The 15559-nt window shown below is 28.8% G+C and overlaps 1 long non-coding RNA gene across 1 annotated transcript; it reads right to left on the bottom strand.

Annotated features, from left to right (window-relative positions):
* Positions 1 to 6163: 6163 nt before the first annotated feature.
* Positions 6164 to 10085, bottom strand: LOC149055425 (uncharacterized). The gene is made up of 2 exons (XR_016192208.1): positions 7516 to 10085; positions 6164 to 6394 (listed from the first exon to the last, which is right to left on the bottom strand). It is a non-coding gene; the product is annotated as an uncharacterized LOC149055425 (long non-coding RNA).
* Between the last annotated feature and the right edge of the window lie 5474 nt (positions 10086 to 15559).

The following is a 15559-nucleotide window of genomic DNA, read 5'->3' as shown; positions in this document are numbered from 1 at the left end:
CTACCTCTCCTCGGAAAAGCCGAAATTCTTCTTCACTAACCATAGGCTTCTTTGGCGGCATTTTGTAAAGATGTAGTTCTGCATAAAAGCAAGTAGTCTTTTGATGTGTGGCTGTTTCTAAAATCGAGCCTTGTAGTTGGGCGCCAATTGTAACGGTAATGACAACAACTTAAGTTTATATTGTCATATACATTTACTTTATTAAGGTATTCATAATATATTACATTTTCTTTCTTTTACATAGATTATTGGTATTAATTGCTTCTTGGAGCATACAAGTAAAACATGAATATATTTACAATAACACAGGCCAATAGTACAATATAATTATATTAGTGATACTATGATAGTTCGTAGTCCATGTACAATAAAAGGATAGGGACAGTGGATATAGTTATGCCGGTATTACTACGATAGTTCGTAGTCCGTGCACAATAAAAGGATAGGGACAGTGGATATAGTTATGCCGGTATTACTACGATAGTTCGTAGTCCGTGCACAATAAAAGGATAGGGACAGTGGATATAGTTATGCCGGTATTACTACGATATCTCGTAGTCCGTGCACAATAAAAGGATAGGGACAGTGGATATAGTTATGCCGGTATTACTACGATAGTTCGACGATAGTTCGTAGTCCGTGCACAATAAAAGGATAGGGACAGTGGATATAGTTATGCCGGTATTACTACGATATCTCGTAGTCCGTGCACAATAAAACTTACAGTTTGCTGCTTCCTGGGCACTGGTCCTCCGGGAGATACTGCTGATGATTCCTTAGTGACGTTGTTGTACTGGGCGCTGGTGTTGTAGGAAATGCTTGCTATTGACGGTTCCTCGCCGACTCGGTTATGATCGCGGTCCTTGGTGGCACGGTGTGGTTTCGTCACTAACCGTGATATTTCGTAGACTCGGGTACAGGGCGTTAATACAGTTAACCTGTATTCCACTGTACCGTCTATTTAATATCACGGCAGGAGCGGTGTGTGTCTGAATAGTCGCCGACCAGCCGTACTTATGTACTTCTCGACTCTAATGTTTTTGTAGAATCAGGAGTGTGCATCGTGTTATCTTTATGATTTTCTCATAGCCCGTCTTTGTTAATGGTGCCGTTGACATTAGTATGACATTATAGACCTCGTTTAGTTCCTGATTATGTATTATTAAGTCCTTTTCCGTGACTTGAAATCGTATAATTCGCGCTGGCCACACCGTGGTTTTAATACTGTTGCCGGGTAGCGCGCTCTGTTGCGTCCACTGAGCGTTATCTTTTCGTTCCTCGACAATATTAATTCTGCGATACACCGCTAGTAACGCGTGACTATATTTACAGGCGGTCGATGCTAACCGCTATATTCAGAAGTAACAATTTCTCGTTACAACTAATGTCATAAATCGTTTAATTGCGATATTCTTAAAATGTTTCGACTTAAAATGGTTAAGCCATTTTAACATAACAACATCTCAGATATCGTTTACTAATAGCATATATACCTACCTACCGTATAGGTATTATACATAATAAAGATTTGAATAATAATTCGCCGGTAAACATGGAAATATAATAATACTACGTCCACCTACAACATAAACTCCAAAGTGAAAATAATTTAAATTCGTGTTCACATACAGCTTTGAACTCTTAAAGTATGAAATAGAAACACGTATTTCATGTAAAGGTTGCTAAGAATAAAAAAAAATAATAAATAAATTTATTACACAATGTATAGCGTTGTATTATACCATTATTATTATTATTATTCGTAAAAACGCGCGTCTTTCAGTAGTTTTTTAATCCAATATGATTGCGCGTGTTGCGCCGACGTTTATATAATTATTTATACCTATATGTAGATACCTCTATATAATACGTATTATAATAATAATAAAACTCGGACAATAAAATAAATACAGTGCGTTTTATCATGATATCCGACAGGAATAAAAAAAATATCCACATACATTTATAGGTATATACAAACATTTGACACATTTAATTATTATCTTTTTTATTTTTTTTTTTATTTAATGGATATACATAATCATGTCCATCGAGGTATCGGACTGTTATTATTATATGGATTTTGTATAATATTATATTCCGTTATGTAGAAATACCTGTTTCCTTCCCGCCCCAACAAACGTACAAAAGCAAAACATTCCGCCTGTCAACCACGTACACTTCGACTTATGTCATCTTATACATAATAATATTATATTGTTCACGTTCATGCAACGCGTATATATGGGTTATGAGGAGTGGGACTACATTTAATGTTTTTTAAATATTAATAGTATTTGTTTTTAAATATGTTCAGAAATCTGAAAAATGTTTGATGGTCAACTATTTTTTGAGGGTAGAGGGGCTTGGATGCACCCTTTATATCTAAGTGTATGGTCGTGTTACTTCGGCTCATTTGAATATTAACACGTGGACGTATTTAACTGAGTATAACCATACGCGTATACCATACCAGCATACTGGTATAATATATATAAATATATCGTAATATTTTAATATGAAGGATGGATAAATTGATTTAAAAGTTTGTTTCGTGGTCGTAGCCTCCAAAATCCCCTCACTAGTATAACAATAAAATATATCATACATTAAACTCCAATAAATATTATTATTATATTTTACTAAGCCTTATATTTATATTTCAATTTTCATTTGTAAAAAGTAAGTAGTTATAGGTACGTCAATTATTTTTGATGATTTTAATATTAATACTTGGTAATTACATCAAAATAAAGCAAATCCATAACGGTTTCATGAAAATTATACGATTAATACGTCAACGGTTTTGCCTTCCATATTTTTGTTTTAGCAATAACGGTTTTAATGTCCGAATCAAGGTGTAATATAATGTAACACGTTTTACTAATGTTAGTTGATAGTTGATAAAAAAAAAAAAAATACATATAAACAAAACGTTTAAAAATTGACATACAAAATATAATATATAAGTACTTAAACCTGGTGCACCGCACTTACAATATACCTATTATAATAATGCATGGTAAATTGAAAAACGTTCTAAAATCGAAAACATCAGTTGGTATTTGAGATTTAGAAAAAAATCTATAGTCCATATCCTCCAAACGTGGGCGCCTCTGATGTATACCTGTGTATAGTTAAAATGATTTTTCTTAAATTTAACTCATCTGTACACACAATAATTTTACAATAATTTTCCACGGATATATAATATATTAAGTTACACGGAAAGGTTTATTTAGAATTATTATTTTTTTTTTTATTTTAAATTATGTTTGAATTGAACGAATAAACGTAGTTTTTCTATAGTTCGTGAGTAATTTTCTTGATATTCGGTTTGAAATGTTTTCAATTATATTATAATTGTTTGCAGCAAAGAATACAATACAATATTACTTAAGTCTTATAATCAAATCGCATTTGACGTATATACGGGATGGTTAGGAAAAAACATTTTGACAGAACATAATATAATGTTATAAATATATAATATAAAGACGTTTGTTATTTCTATACAGCGACAGCTGCGCCTTATTATGTACGACGACGACAACGTTAGATCATTTATTTTGTATAACTATCCATAATAAGTCACGGGGGACAAAACAACGTCGATTTTTGGCGCCTTTTTCTCTTCAATATTTTAAGTACATCGCTCTGGGACGCACATTCCGCACTGCAATATATCGACCCACCCACACCCCCCGTAAATATATACGCAGACGACGACCGACAGGACTGGCGTCGTCTGCTCGAGATCGAATGTAAAGAGTACCTGTGCCTATATTATTTTATATAACATACGTAATACGACTAATGTACAGTCTCGCCGAGTGCAAACGCGGAACGGCGACTGTGCAGGAAAAGGGTCTGTCTGGCGACAGTCCCCACTGAAGTGGTCTGGGGACATTCGTCTCAGACTACGTCTGACGGGACTATTCGGATGTCGCATTAAATATATAATATGTAATATAATAATAATATGTACGTAGCAATTCCAACAATTCCCCCAACGAAGAATTTGAATCCGTATAAATCTCTTGGAAATTTTGTGTAACAATTAAATATAATATAAATTATATATATAGCTATCTCATTCGTCTGTATACTATATAAATTATAAATATTATAACATAATATAGGTACGTTGCTGCATACACCTATACACTATTACACTCATCTGTCGTTCTATGATTAGTATGTGTGTTTTTTTTTTTGTTCTTCTTTTCTTTCATTCTTCGTTTTATAATTTCGAAATTATATTTATATCGTATACCTATTTACCATTTACTTCCTTTTCTCGAAGGGTGAACAATGTAGGTACAGACGGGACTCTGTACAAAAACATTTTTTCCGACAATACTTTAAACTGCGTGCCTGAAATAGTCGAACAATAATAAGAAGGCAATCACAAATTAATGTCGACTCATTTTTTTTTTTTATGCAGTGATGCTTAAAAAATATTATTTGAATGAGTGTTTTATCATAAAATACTCTGCCATTGTATATGCCTACTACTAAATCGAAGTGAATCGCTTTTAATTTCAAGCTATTAAGTTTATGTAATGCTTACAGATTTCTCAGAAGCTTTCAATTAAGTCGATCATACTTTTCTAATTTCTAAGCTTCTTCGGAACATTGGTATTAGTGACCCATTTCTTTCTTTGATTTCTTCCTACATTTCAAATAGGAAACAAATAGTCTAGTGTAAAAAATTTAAATCATTTTCTTTATAGTATATAGGTACTATCTAACAAGGTTCCCATCTAGCTTCAATTCTATTTATGTTATTCTCGAATGATTGAATTTGTTAAATTCAAGAAAATTACTATTTTCCAACGATATGAGATCGCTCAGTTTAATAAAATAATATTAATGATATATGTTTATTACAAGATGATTCAAGTACTTTAACTGATTGATATGATACTAATAAATTACCATTAAATTTTGAAAAATACAAAATCATGACATTCGCATGGTCTTGAAACTAAATTCAGCATACTTACAGTATATGATTTGGTGTAATATTCGAATCAAATCTTTCTTTTGATCAACACATCTAAAATATTATAACAGATCAACTTCTATATCACGATTCATTACGAAAAATTGAAGGTAATACTTCAAAAATCATTATATACATTAAAAACTCTATTTATAACTTTAATCCGATCTAAACTCGAATATAATTTAGGTGTCTGGTCTCCTTACTTAAATACGTCATACAATGCATTAAGAATGTTCAAAAACACTTTCTTTGTCTCATGTCTATTAAAAGTAATATTATACGTGCACCTCATTTGTCTTATCAACCATTGTTAAATACATTTGTCATTTAATATCCTGAGCTTATCAAACAGAAGTAAAACTAATGATCTAATGTTTTTGTTCAAACTACTGATTGTATTTTTCTTCTGTCCTGAGCTATTAAGCTTTTAAAAATTTTTTATTCCTCAATTTAAAAGTGTCTTCATCCACAACTACAATCTATCTAAAAAAAAAAACACTAAGCAAATTTTTCATCATCTGTTCCTATAAATACAATTATTTGTATAGCAAATGATAAACAAATTGATTTTTTTTCTAATTTTATTGATTTTTAATATTTAGGTATATAAGAAAAAATTTATATTTAACTTATATTCTGTGATTTTTTTATTTAATTATAATAATTACATATAAATATTATATAGTTTTTCCAATTGTTTAATTATACTATATTTCTATACACTAAATTATGAATCTTACGTAATTGGGTTCTTACCAGTAAATAATATAATAATAAAAATAATAATGTTTAAGGACAATATTATAATAAGGGAAACGATAGTATAAAGTTATGTATATTTCTTTTAATATACCCACTTATATTTTCAATATGACTATTTAATATTAATATTTTGAAAATAAATCGTTTTGTTCTAATGCATACATCATCATTATTATTTTTTTTTTATTCAACAAATACGCCTCAACTACTGGCTTTATTGGCGTTTCAAAATACATATTATACTGTATTTAAATTTTACAGGATAATAAGTTGTAAATAGATGATTAATATGATACAATAAGTCTAACAAGAGAAATATGTTTAACATTTTATGTGATATTCTAAGTATTGCTATTATATTTTATGAATAAGGTTGGTCTCTTTGAGAAATTCTAGAAGTGATGATGTTCTCTCTTCATTTGGTGCTAGGATTTCACGCAGGTTGTTGGGGAGCATCAATTTGTGTCTAGAGTCTTTTGTGAGGAGGCATTCAGTTAAAAGATATTTTACAGTGATCGTGGACCGTGGTATTACATGAGGTGCATATCCGTAGTTCCTTTTTATTCATTTAGTGCTCATGAGTGTATAATGTGTGGCCAATTCGTAGTCTGTCGATGATACCTATACATTATAATATCAATTTTAAAATTGTATATATCAGAAAATATTAAATTTCTGTCGGAATAGACAATATTCCAAGCTATTAAACTAAAATAGGTAATTCATTTCTGAATTCAATGTTGCCTAAATGGCTTATAAATTATAACTTTATACTTAATACTTTGTCTACACAAATGGGACATCATCATACAATAATAAGTAGATATATAAATATTAAATGGAGTATAATACATTAGTACTAAAGGACTTCTAACTAGAAAACCACATAGTAACGATTTGTTTATGAATACTTTTACTTGCTTACTTTCATTCTTCGTCATACATTTTATAAAGTAAAACACGTGAACAATGAAGAATAAGAAAAGCTGTCTTTCATATGAAATGGTAAACTCGAAGATCAATTTATACAAACTTCTAAAACTCCATAAAATTACACTTAAAATTAGTTTAAAAATGGACACATTAATGGCTCCACTTTAAATGTCTTCGAATGGGTACTTATTATTAGTTATTGGTCAAACATCCATTAGGAAATGAATTAAAACTGGTTTGATTGTTTATAAACCAAACATTTTTAACTACGGTAATTATAATACAGCAAATAAATAACTATGTAAAATAATAACACAGGTCTCGATTTGTTGACTTGTTGTTAATTTCTTTCATAAATAGTCATTCCTTGTTTAGTAATTATATAAGTATTATTACAATTTTATCGTTTTTCAAATACATTAAATTATTATTTTAAGCAGTTTTTAATTTTAACTTAAGAATAAAATTTAAAACTTAAAATTACTTATAACAATACTTTCTTATATTTATTATATTACAACTTAAATGTAAAATTTTTGAATAACTGTTTCATAAAAGATTACAATATACAAATTTAAGTATAAATATATTTTTTTTTTATTATATTAGGTCATCACATGCACTTATTGTAAAACAATATTTACAGATTGTGTATATTTAAATAAACGATTATATGAGGAATTTAAATATTTTAAACAATAGAAGTATTGTTAAAATAATATGCTTGAAATAATTAACGCCATTTACAAAAAAATATTAATATAATAAATTTAACCTGTTGTATAATAAATATCATACTATATACCTACTCATTAAAACAATTTTCTATTAGTATTGTGTTCGTTGTATTATTCTTCCTAGTACCTAAATAGCGTTACTTGATTGTCCAATACCTACATAAATAAAAAGACAAAAACTTTCAAAAAACATTCGACAAATGTAAAGTTATGCGAATCTAATATATGAATACGCATGATCGGTATTGATTATGACTATAAACGTAGGTACCTACTTATTTAATACATCAACAACAATTTCAACTTAATCACCACACATTATTATTCTTTAGGTTCTTTGTGCAATTGGTAGTACCGTAGAAAAAAAGAAGACAGGTAACTACTATTACTCATTGCACAAACAATAATGTGTTATAACGCTTGTTTAAATTCTATTAGAATATTTGATTAGACAATTAGCAAGTTAATTTTGAAATATTTAATGTATGAGAGCGAAAAAAATTAACTACAATAATATTAATATATAATTACGTACTCACGACATTTGGTATAGTCAAAACAACAACACGCGGATGACGATGATAATAATAATAATAATAATAATAATAATAACTGATCATTCATGACATAATACATAATTATGGACCACGCTGTAGACGTGTAAAAGTAATCAAGATTATTGGTGGAATAATCGTTTAAGGTATAGAAGAAGTATATTATACCAACGTGGTTACGTGTGGCGTATACGTATAGGATACAGGTATACATCGTTGGATTGGGTGCGGTTTTTGCGGTTTGTTTCTAATAGGGACCAATTTTATAGGTGTCGAATCACGTGGGTTAGGTTTGTATTTTTGTGTGCTATACACGTTGGTTTTGTCCGATGAACTCTATAGAGGTATATAATTTACATCCAAACCGTTTCGTCCTTGTCCGGTTGTGTTTTAAGGTTTTAACTCATAAATTAATGGGTTTTATTGAATGCTAATCTGTGAAAATAATATCATCCTACGCCTGCAGGACTTTACTATATTAAGTGGTCATGGTATATAGGCGTACGCCGTATATCTATCGCTAACACACCGTTGTACCTATTGTTTTAATCTATAACACTGTAAATTAGAAAAAATGCTGTTGTTAAAACAATTAATACTATACAAATACCTAATACCTATATCTAATTAAAAAAAAGCTGGTAAGTCGTGGATGTCGCTCTGCTGTACAATAGGTTACAAGTGGGTTACTGTAATGGATGGAATTAAATTTGAATCCAATGATATTATATCATTGTATACGAAAAACGATTCTGAGCGAAGACGGTTTATCTGTCTAGAATATATTATAGATTATTAAAATTTTTCAAATCTTAGATTTAAAAAGAAAATTTTTTATGAATTTCTAGCTTAAAATAGTTTGTGAATTTTTACTTATTTTGTCAAAATTCAAACTTTGAATGCTTATATAAAAAAATTGTAACTATGAATTTATTTTATTTTTCAACTGCTATTGTAATAATACTTTAAGAGCCTTGTATTAAATTTTCAAGATTTTCTACCTAAAAAATAAATTTTTATCGATTTTAATTTTAAAAAAAACTAATAATGATTGAAAATTGCATATACCAGATACCTATGAATAGTTAAACTTAAGTCAAAATTTTTAAAAATTGCATGGTGGATAGAATATACTTATATAAACATTCGGTGAAAATTTCATGTATCTATGGTCATTCGTTTTAAAGTTACATCAAAAACCAAAATCGATTTTGTCGAAAAATGAGTGTGCGTAAAATTACCCGTTTTCCACTTAATTTTTAGTTTCTTTTTCTCGATTATTTAGAAAAGTATTAAGAATTTTTAACTTTTGACCCCCCCCCCCCTAAGTACCAACTAGATTCACTTTCTGATCGAACGAGGTACTGAAGTCAAAAATCGAAGCATTTTTACTGCCCCAAAACGTGATGACAGACACAAGAAAAAAAAAACACATCATGGTAAAATCAATACATTCATCGCTCCGCTCAGAATCTAAAACCATTAATAAGTGAACCAATATAGCATTAAGTGAATAAAATATATTAAAATACATCGTAATTTTTTTTTTTTTATACTATTTGAAATTCACAATCTGTACAACATAGCACAATAAGTATACATGATAGTATAATAATAGCATTAATATTTTAAATTAAGAAGTCACCCATTGGTAACACTTGGCTGGGAATTAACGCTGTCTAGAGTCTAGAACTTCGTTTTTTTTTTAAATTTATGAAAGCGTTTGTAGAAATCTACAGCTTCTTCAGTCACAGTGTTCATTGTGAGGTCATCTTTATGTGGGGTATAATTAGGCACAAAAGGTGGAGCATTTGTAATTTTTCTAAGAGAAATATTCTGGAACTGTTGGATTTTGTTTGTATTTGATATTTTAGCAGTACCCCACAATTGAAGACCGTAGGTTCACATTGGTTTTAGAAGTGTTTTATACATAAGAACTTAAACTTTTAGTTAGAGTGTTTATTATTTGTAAGCAAGGGACGACTGCGGAGTCAGGCATTTAAGGCAAGTCTTTTGATACGAATGTGTGGGTTCCAAGTAAGGCGTTTATCCAAATTGAGTCCTAGGTATCTGGCATCGTAATTTAAAGATAAATTATATCGTTCAGGGTTCTCAAATAAAAAACAACATTTCCAATATAGTACTATTATATAAACAACGCGATAGTCATATTAATTAAAAATAGTGGATAATAAATGCACAATAATATTCATATACAATATTAATACAGTATAAACCTACAGAAGACTTGTGAACTCTATTGCCTGTAAAAAAATACTAAACCACTATGATACAAACGTTGTTCAATTTGTTATTTAATATCTGGTGTGAATATGTAATGGTGTTCGAAACTTAAAATAAATAGATAAAAAAAAAAAAAATTTCATTTTAAATTGGTGGATAGCAATGAGTTAACTTTTTTTTCTCAAGGGTAACTATTAAATTATTAGCATCAACAAACAAATATGTGATTATGATTTTACCATCTACCACACGAGAGAAATAAAGTGTTCAAATCTTCAAATATAAAATATAGGTAAATATTATATCCAACCATAATAACAATTTTATATTATGTTATTAGTAAAACTATTTTTATAAAAAAAAAAACATTCATATTCTTTTACTATTATAATCTGTAACTATTAACTAATGATAACCATTTAATGGTAATAATAATGATAACAAAAACATTTTGATTTCTATATCTATCTATATTATAATTATTATTATTGACAACAATAATATCTGAGACAGTGGTGTGCTTAAATTGCATATTCACTACGCCGTAATATATAATGCATGACTAATAATATTATATATTAATTTATTGTCATTTTAACGAAATATTTAATAATTGTGTACTTCTCTCTGGTACATTCTATAATTATATATTATAAGCAGTTTGGGGCGGGACGTTTAATATACATTTCTTTAACTTGGAGGTTAAAGCACGAGCATTAATTAAAATAATACCTCAGATAACATTGTTTTAATCGAAAAACAATTTATATATACCAAGTTTAATGTTGTAAATTTAAAATATATTTACTATAAAAATGTTACTGTACATATTATGTTAAAAATAAATGTCAATTTATTTATGCTGCAGCAAGAATATAACACACGTCGTTTAAAAAATCATAGTAATTTATATGACTAAAAAGTTAACAAACATTTTGGAAAAATGAATACAATAGAATAGATGTAAGTATTGATCTTTGTAGAAAATTAGATATGGTTTAAAAAAATGTAGAAATAAGATTATTTCAGTGGATTATATTAAAAAGTTAAATTTTTATGGTATTTAATTATTAATGTAATAATATTAACCGATATCAATTTGTTTAAAGTAACTTTATAATTTCATGCAACTTTGTTAAACATATTATTACCTATAGCTTAAATGTTTGAACTCTATAACTCTAGTCACAAGCTTGCTTTTTATTTGAGGGTCATCAAATATTTTCATAGAAACACACCAAAGTCCAGACTCTATAACACAATATCGACCCATAAATAAAATCCGTTTATTAAACCACCAACAATATTTTAAATCCACACATTTCAATACTGCACCCTACATTCCTACAAATGACACGTGTAACATATCAGTAAATGATTCTGAAATCGTCCGAACGGTCGTTGGACCCTAACCGACTAACCGCAATTGAATCCTACGTTGGTTTTCTTAAAGCCTCGCGCATTGTCCAAACGCGTACAAAGTGTTTCTTACTTTATACTATTATTATTATTTTCTTTTGCGGTTAAACCGTAGCTAAATCAATTTAGTCTACAAGAGATTATTCATTCGTTTCTCTTAACAGTTTCCAAGTATGGTCGTAACTCGTAAGACGTATACCTAATAAGTTACAATATAATATATGGTACGTCCGAATAAGCATGTATACATCAGCTATAACGTGATAATAGCAATCCTCTATGAATAAAGAACAATATAATATAATGGCCCTATACATTCTAATATATTACGATAATAATATATTAACACTATACATACAATATTTATATCAGTGAAGTACCATAATATTATACATTTTTTTTTCACCATGAGTAATTTTATTTTACCATTTCCTGGTAGGTATATCGTACTCACACACGCTACGATGCTAATATCTATATCACGTAGGCATCATATTCGATTGAAATATCTGAGCGAGTGAGAAGAGGCGCAGATGGTTATAATAAACATTAAAAGTTCTACGACTTTTTATAATAATGCAATTATAGTATAGTGGTGTGTATATTATTTTATGTTATGACTTTGTTATTGTAATATTATTATCATGTGACCCACAAAAGAAAAAAGTAAATTTATACCTGTATAGTTGCTTCTTAGTTGTTATGAATAAAATGAAAACTAAAATGACGTCAAAAAGACGGATATTATGTTTCATATTACATATACCTATAGTGTACTGAGCGTGTGTTGTATTAGGCCGGAGCAATACAAAATTATACAATATAATATATACCTATATTAGCACTATGTGTAGGTATATGGTCATAGGTTGAGGAACAAAAGACTGGAGCCGTTGATGCGCTATTGTTCTATCTACCTATTCAATTGGTTTCTCCTATATGTATAGATATGAGTATAATATGACTATATGAGGCCTGCAGCGCACGAGGGCTTTTGCCATCATTCGAACAGTTATTAATGACTGCCGACACCTATGAATTAATTATCCATCGTTAACAACGTGTGTAAGACACTAAGACGAAAAGCAGATTTATCAAAACCATATAATATGACACGTGATTAAACATTATTACGGCGAACGTTTTATTGGAATGCTGCGGCACCGAGACACCCACACGTACGGCGTAATAACTCTACGGCTATAATTAATTAGGATTATATGCACATGCGTGTGATTAAGATTTGTTTTTCTCTCTGTTCTTCCCCCTTCCCAATTTCGTCCCCGCTTTACCACCACAACCCTCCTCACGGTCAAATCCAATACGTTAAGATTTTATTAATTATTATACATACAGTGTTCAAAAACACGTGCAGTGCCGATGCAGCCGAGGACAAAATAAATTCGAAATGCACTCGCTGCGTAGCTACAACACATAATAATATTATATAACAAGAATCATAATATTATAGTCCGGGCTTGAAATCGATATCAAAATCGATTTAAAATATCGATAAAAATCGTTAAAATTGTTTAAATAAAATCAAAATTAATATCGAAATCGTTTGTTGTTGACTTGTTGTTATTGCATGTTTTATTTTGATAGGTACCTACACACATTTGGCTCATTAAATAAAAGGCTCGGAAAAATATTTTTTCGAATATTGTAAATGATTTATTTCGTATTTAGATATTTTGTATTATGGCGATAAGATAACATCTTAGTCGTTGGCTTGCGTATGTCGTGTTAACTATAACTAAAAAGTTTAATAAAAATATGATTTGTTTTATATTTTATAGATTTATATTAGTATTATTATTATTTATATTAGTATCATTTAACAATAATAAATAAAACATTGGGATGTTTGTAATGTGTGTCTTTATTGTTATTTTTAAAAAAATCTCTATTTAAGAAATTGAAAATGTCCAAAAGTATGGAAATTTATTAGCTCATTACTTATAAAGTTATTACTTATAAGGTACCTATGATATTTTGGGTGGCTCTAGTGTTTTATACTTTTATTATTAAAATTCTAAACATTATCCCTTAGACATTGTTATTTAAATGGTGCGAAAGCAATTTAGTTGATATAGTTAATCAATATTAGGATTTAAGATCTAAACATTCTAAACTAAATAACTTTGTTTGAAATGTCAAAGTAATAAAAAATAATAAACAAACATAGCTCAAAAATTGAAAATAATTCACTAATATCAGTGATATCGAAATAATGTTATTTAAATTTTAAAATTAAACTAAAATCGTAATAAAAGAAAATTATATTTAAAATCGAAATCATAATATAATTAAATCGATATTCTGCATCAATATAAAAATCGGTATCCCGTCAATAGATAGTAGTCAATTGATAGCGCAACAATAGATAGTGGACAATAGTTCGCGCGACAATTGATAATATACGAAAATTGATAGCGCGACAATAGATAGTGGATTATAGATCACGCGATAATTGATAGTGTACAACGTTTTCGACAACATTTTCATTTTATTCAATTAATTAATTTTATTATCAAAAAAAAAATACAATGATCGAGCAAAAAAAATTAAAAATATATGCAGTGATTATAATAATAGAGGTATAGAAGATTATTTACGAGGGATTGCGCATAACTTTCAACTGCAAGTTTGATTTTTTTATTAAGTACAATTATATTATATTTTTAATTTTTGACAACTTTGTAAAAGTTTATTTGTGAGAACCTATTATTATTATTATTATTGACAACTTTGTTAAAGTTATTGACTTTGTTAATTTATTTGTGGAAAATCAGAATTAAATAAAAATTAAAAATCATGACCCTATCAAATGTCGTACACTATCAATTTTCGTATACTTTCAACTGTCGCGCGAACTATTGTCCATTATCTATTGTCGCGCTATCAATTGACCACAATCTATTGACATGGATCCATAAAAATCATAAAATCACAAAATCAATATATTATGTTTAAATCGAAATCGCAAAATATTAATATCGATAAGCAAAATTGAAATTAAAATCGAAAATTTTTATTTCGATTTCAAGCCCTGATTATAGTATAATGGACAGTGGCCCACACTGTGCGGAGAGTTATATAGTTAAGTGTTTGAATTTTAACTGCTAGGAAGAAAATTTAAGTCTTAGATGGCCTGCAATGATGGTCACTGTAGAAACGAATCGTCTAAATATTAAATTGCTCCGAGATTAGCCATTTTTTATAATATTTATTACTTTGATTTATCAACATTAATTTAATATTGTACAGCCTCTTCAATCGGTCCAATAGAATATCGAGAAAAATTTAATAAATAATGCGACAATTTCTGTTTGACTCGTTCCAGCTTAATCTATTAAAATGCTGAGATTTAATATCATTATCACGAATGTTTTTGCCCACATTTACATAATATTTATTTAATTAATTTTTAGATTTCATTTTTGTCAACAAACATGATGTAAGAGTTATTTTTACACATGAAATGTATAGAAAGTGAAGAACTACACATGTTGTGTGATTGCGGTATACGTACTTACTTATGTTGATAATGCCGAGCTTAAAAAATTATTACGATTGATTAAAAATCTGAGCACCTTAAATAAAATTTGCCATTTTTTCTACTTGAAAAATTAAGCTCTGATGACATATATCTGACCCCATTTGAATAGCTGTTATCATAAATTATAGCAGTATGTACATTATTATTACCGGGCCGAATTCATAATCGATTTTGGGTGCATAATATTATTAAGATTATATTAATCTATATGGCACTCAAGTCTGAATCTTAAGTATGATTTACGTTTGCATTAGATTTGAACTACCGTGTTGAAAAAAATATTCTATGTGCGTGTAAAAATTCGTCAATGTCATACACAAAATATAACGTCATGAAG

The sequence above is a fragment of the Diuraphis noxia genome, unplaced genomic scaffold (genome assembly GCF_037042655.1).
Source record: "Diuraphis noxia isolate RWA-SAM2 unplaced genomic scaffold, SU_Dnox_SAM2 contig0005, whole genome shotgun sequence".
Classification (NCBI taxonomy): domain Eukaryota; kingdom Metazoa; phylum Arthropoda; class Insecta; order Hemiptera; family Aphididae; genus Diuraphis; species Diuraphis noxia.
This window is presented reverse-complemented; position numbering and strand designations above follow the sequence as displayed.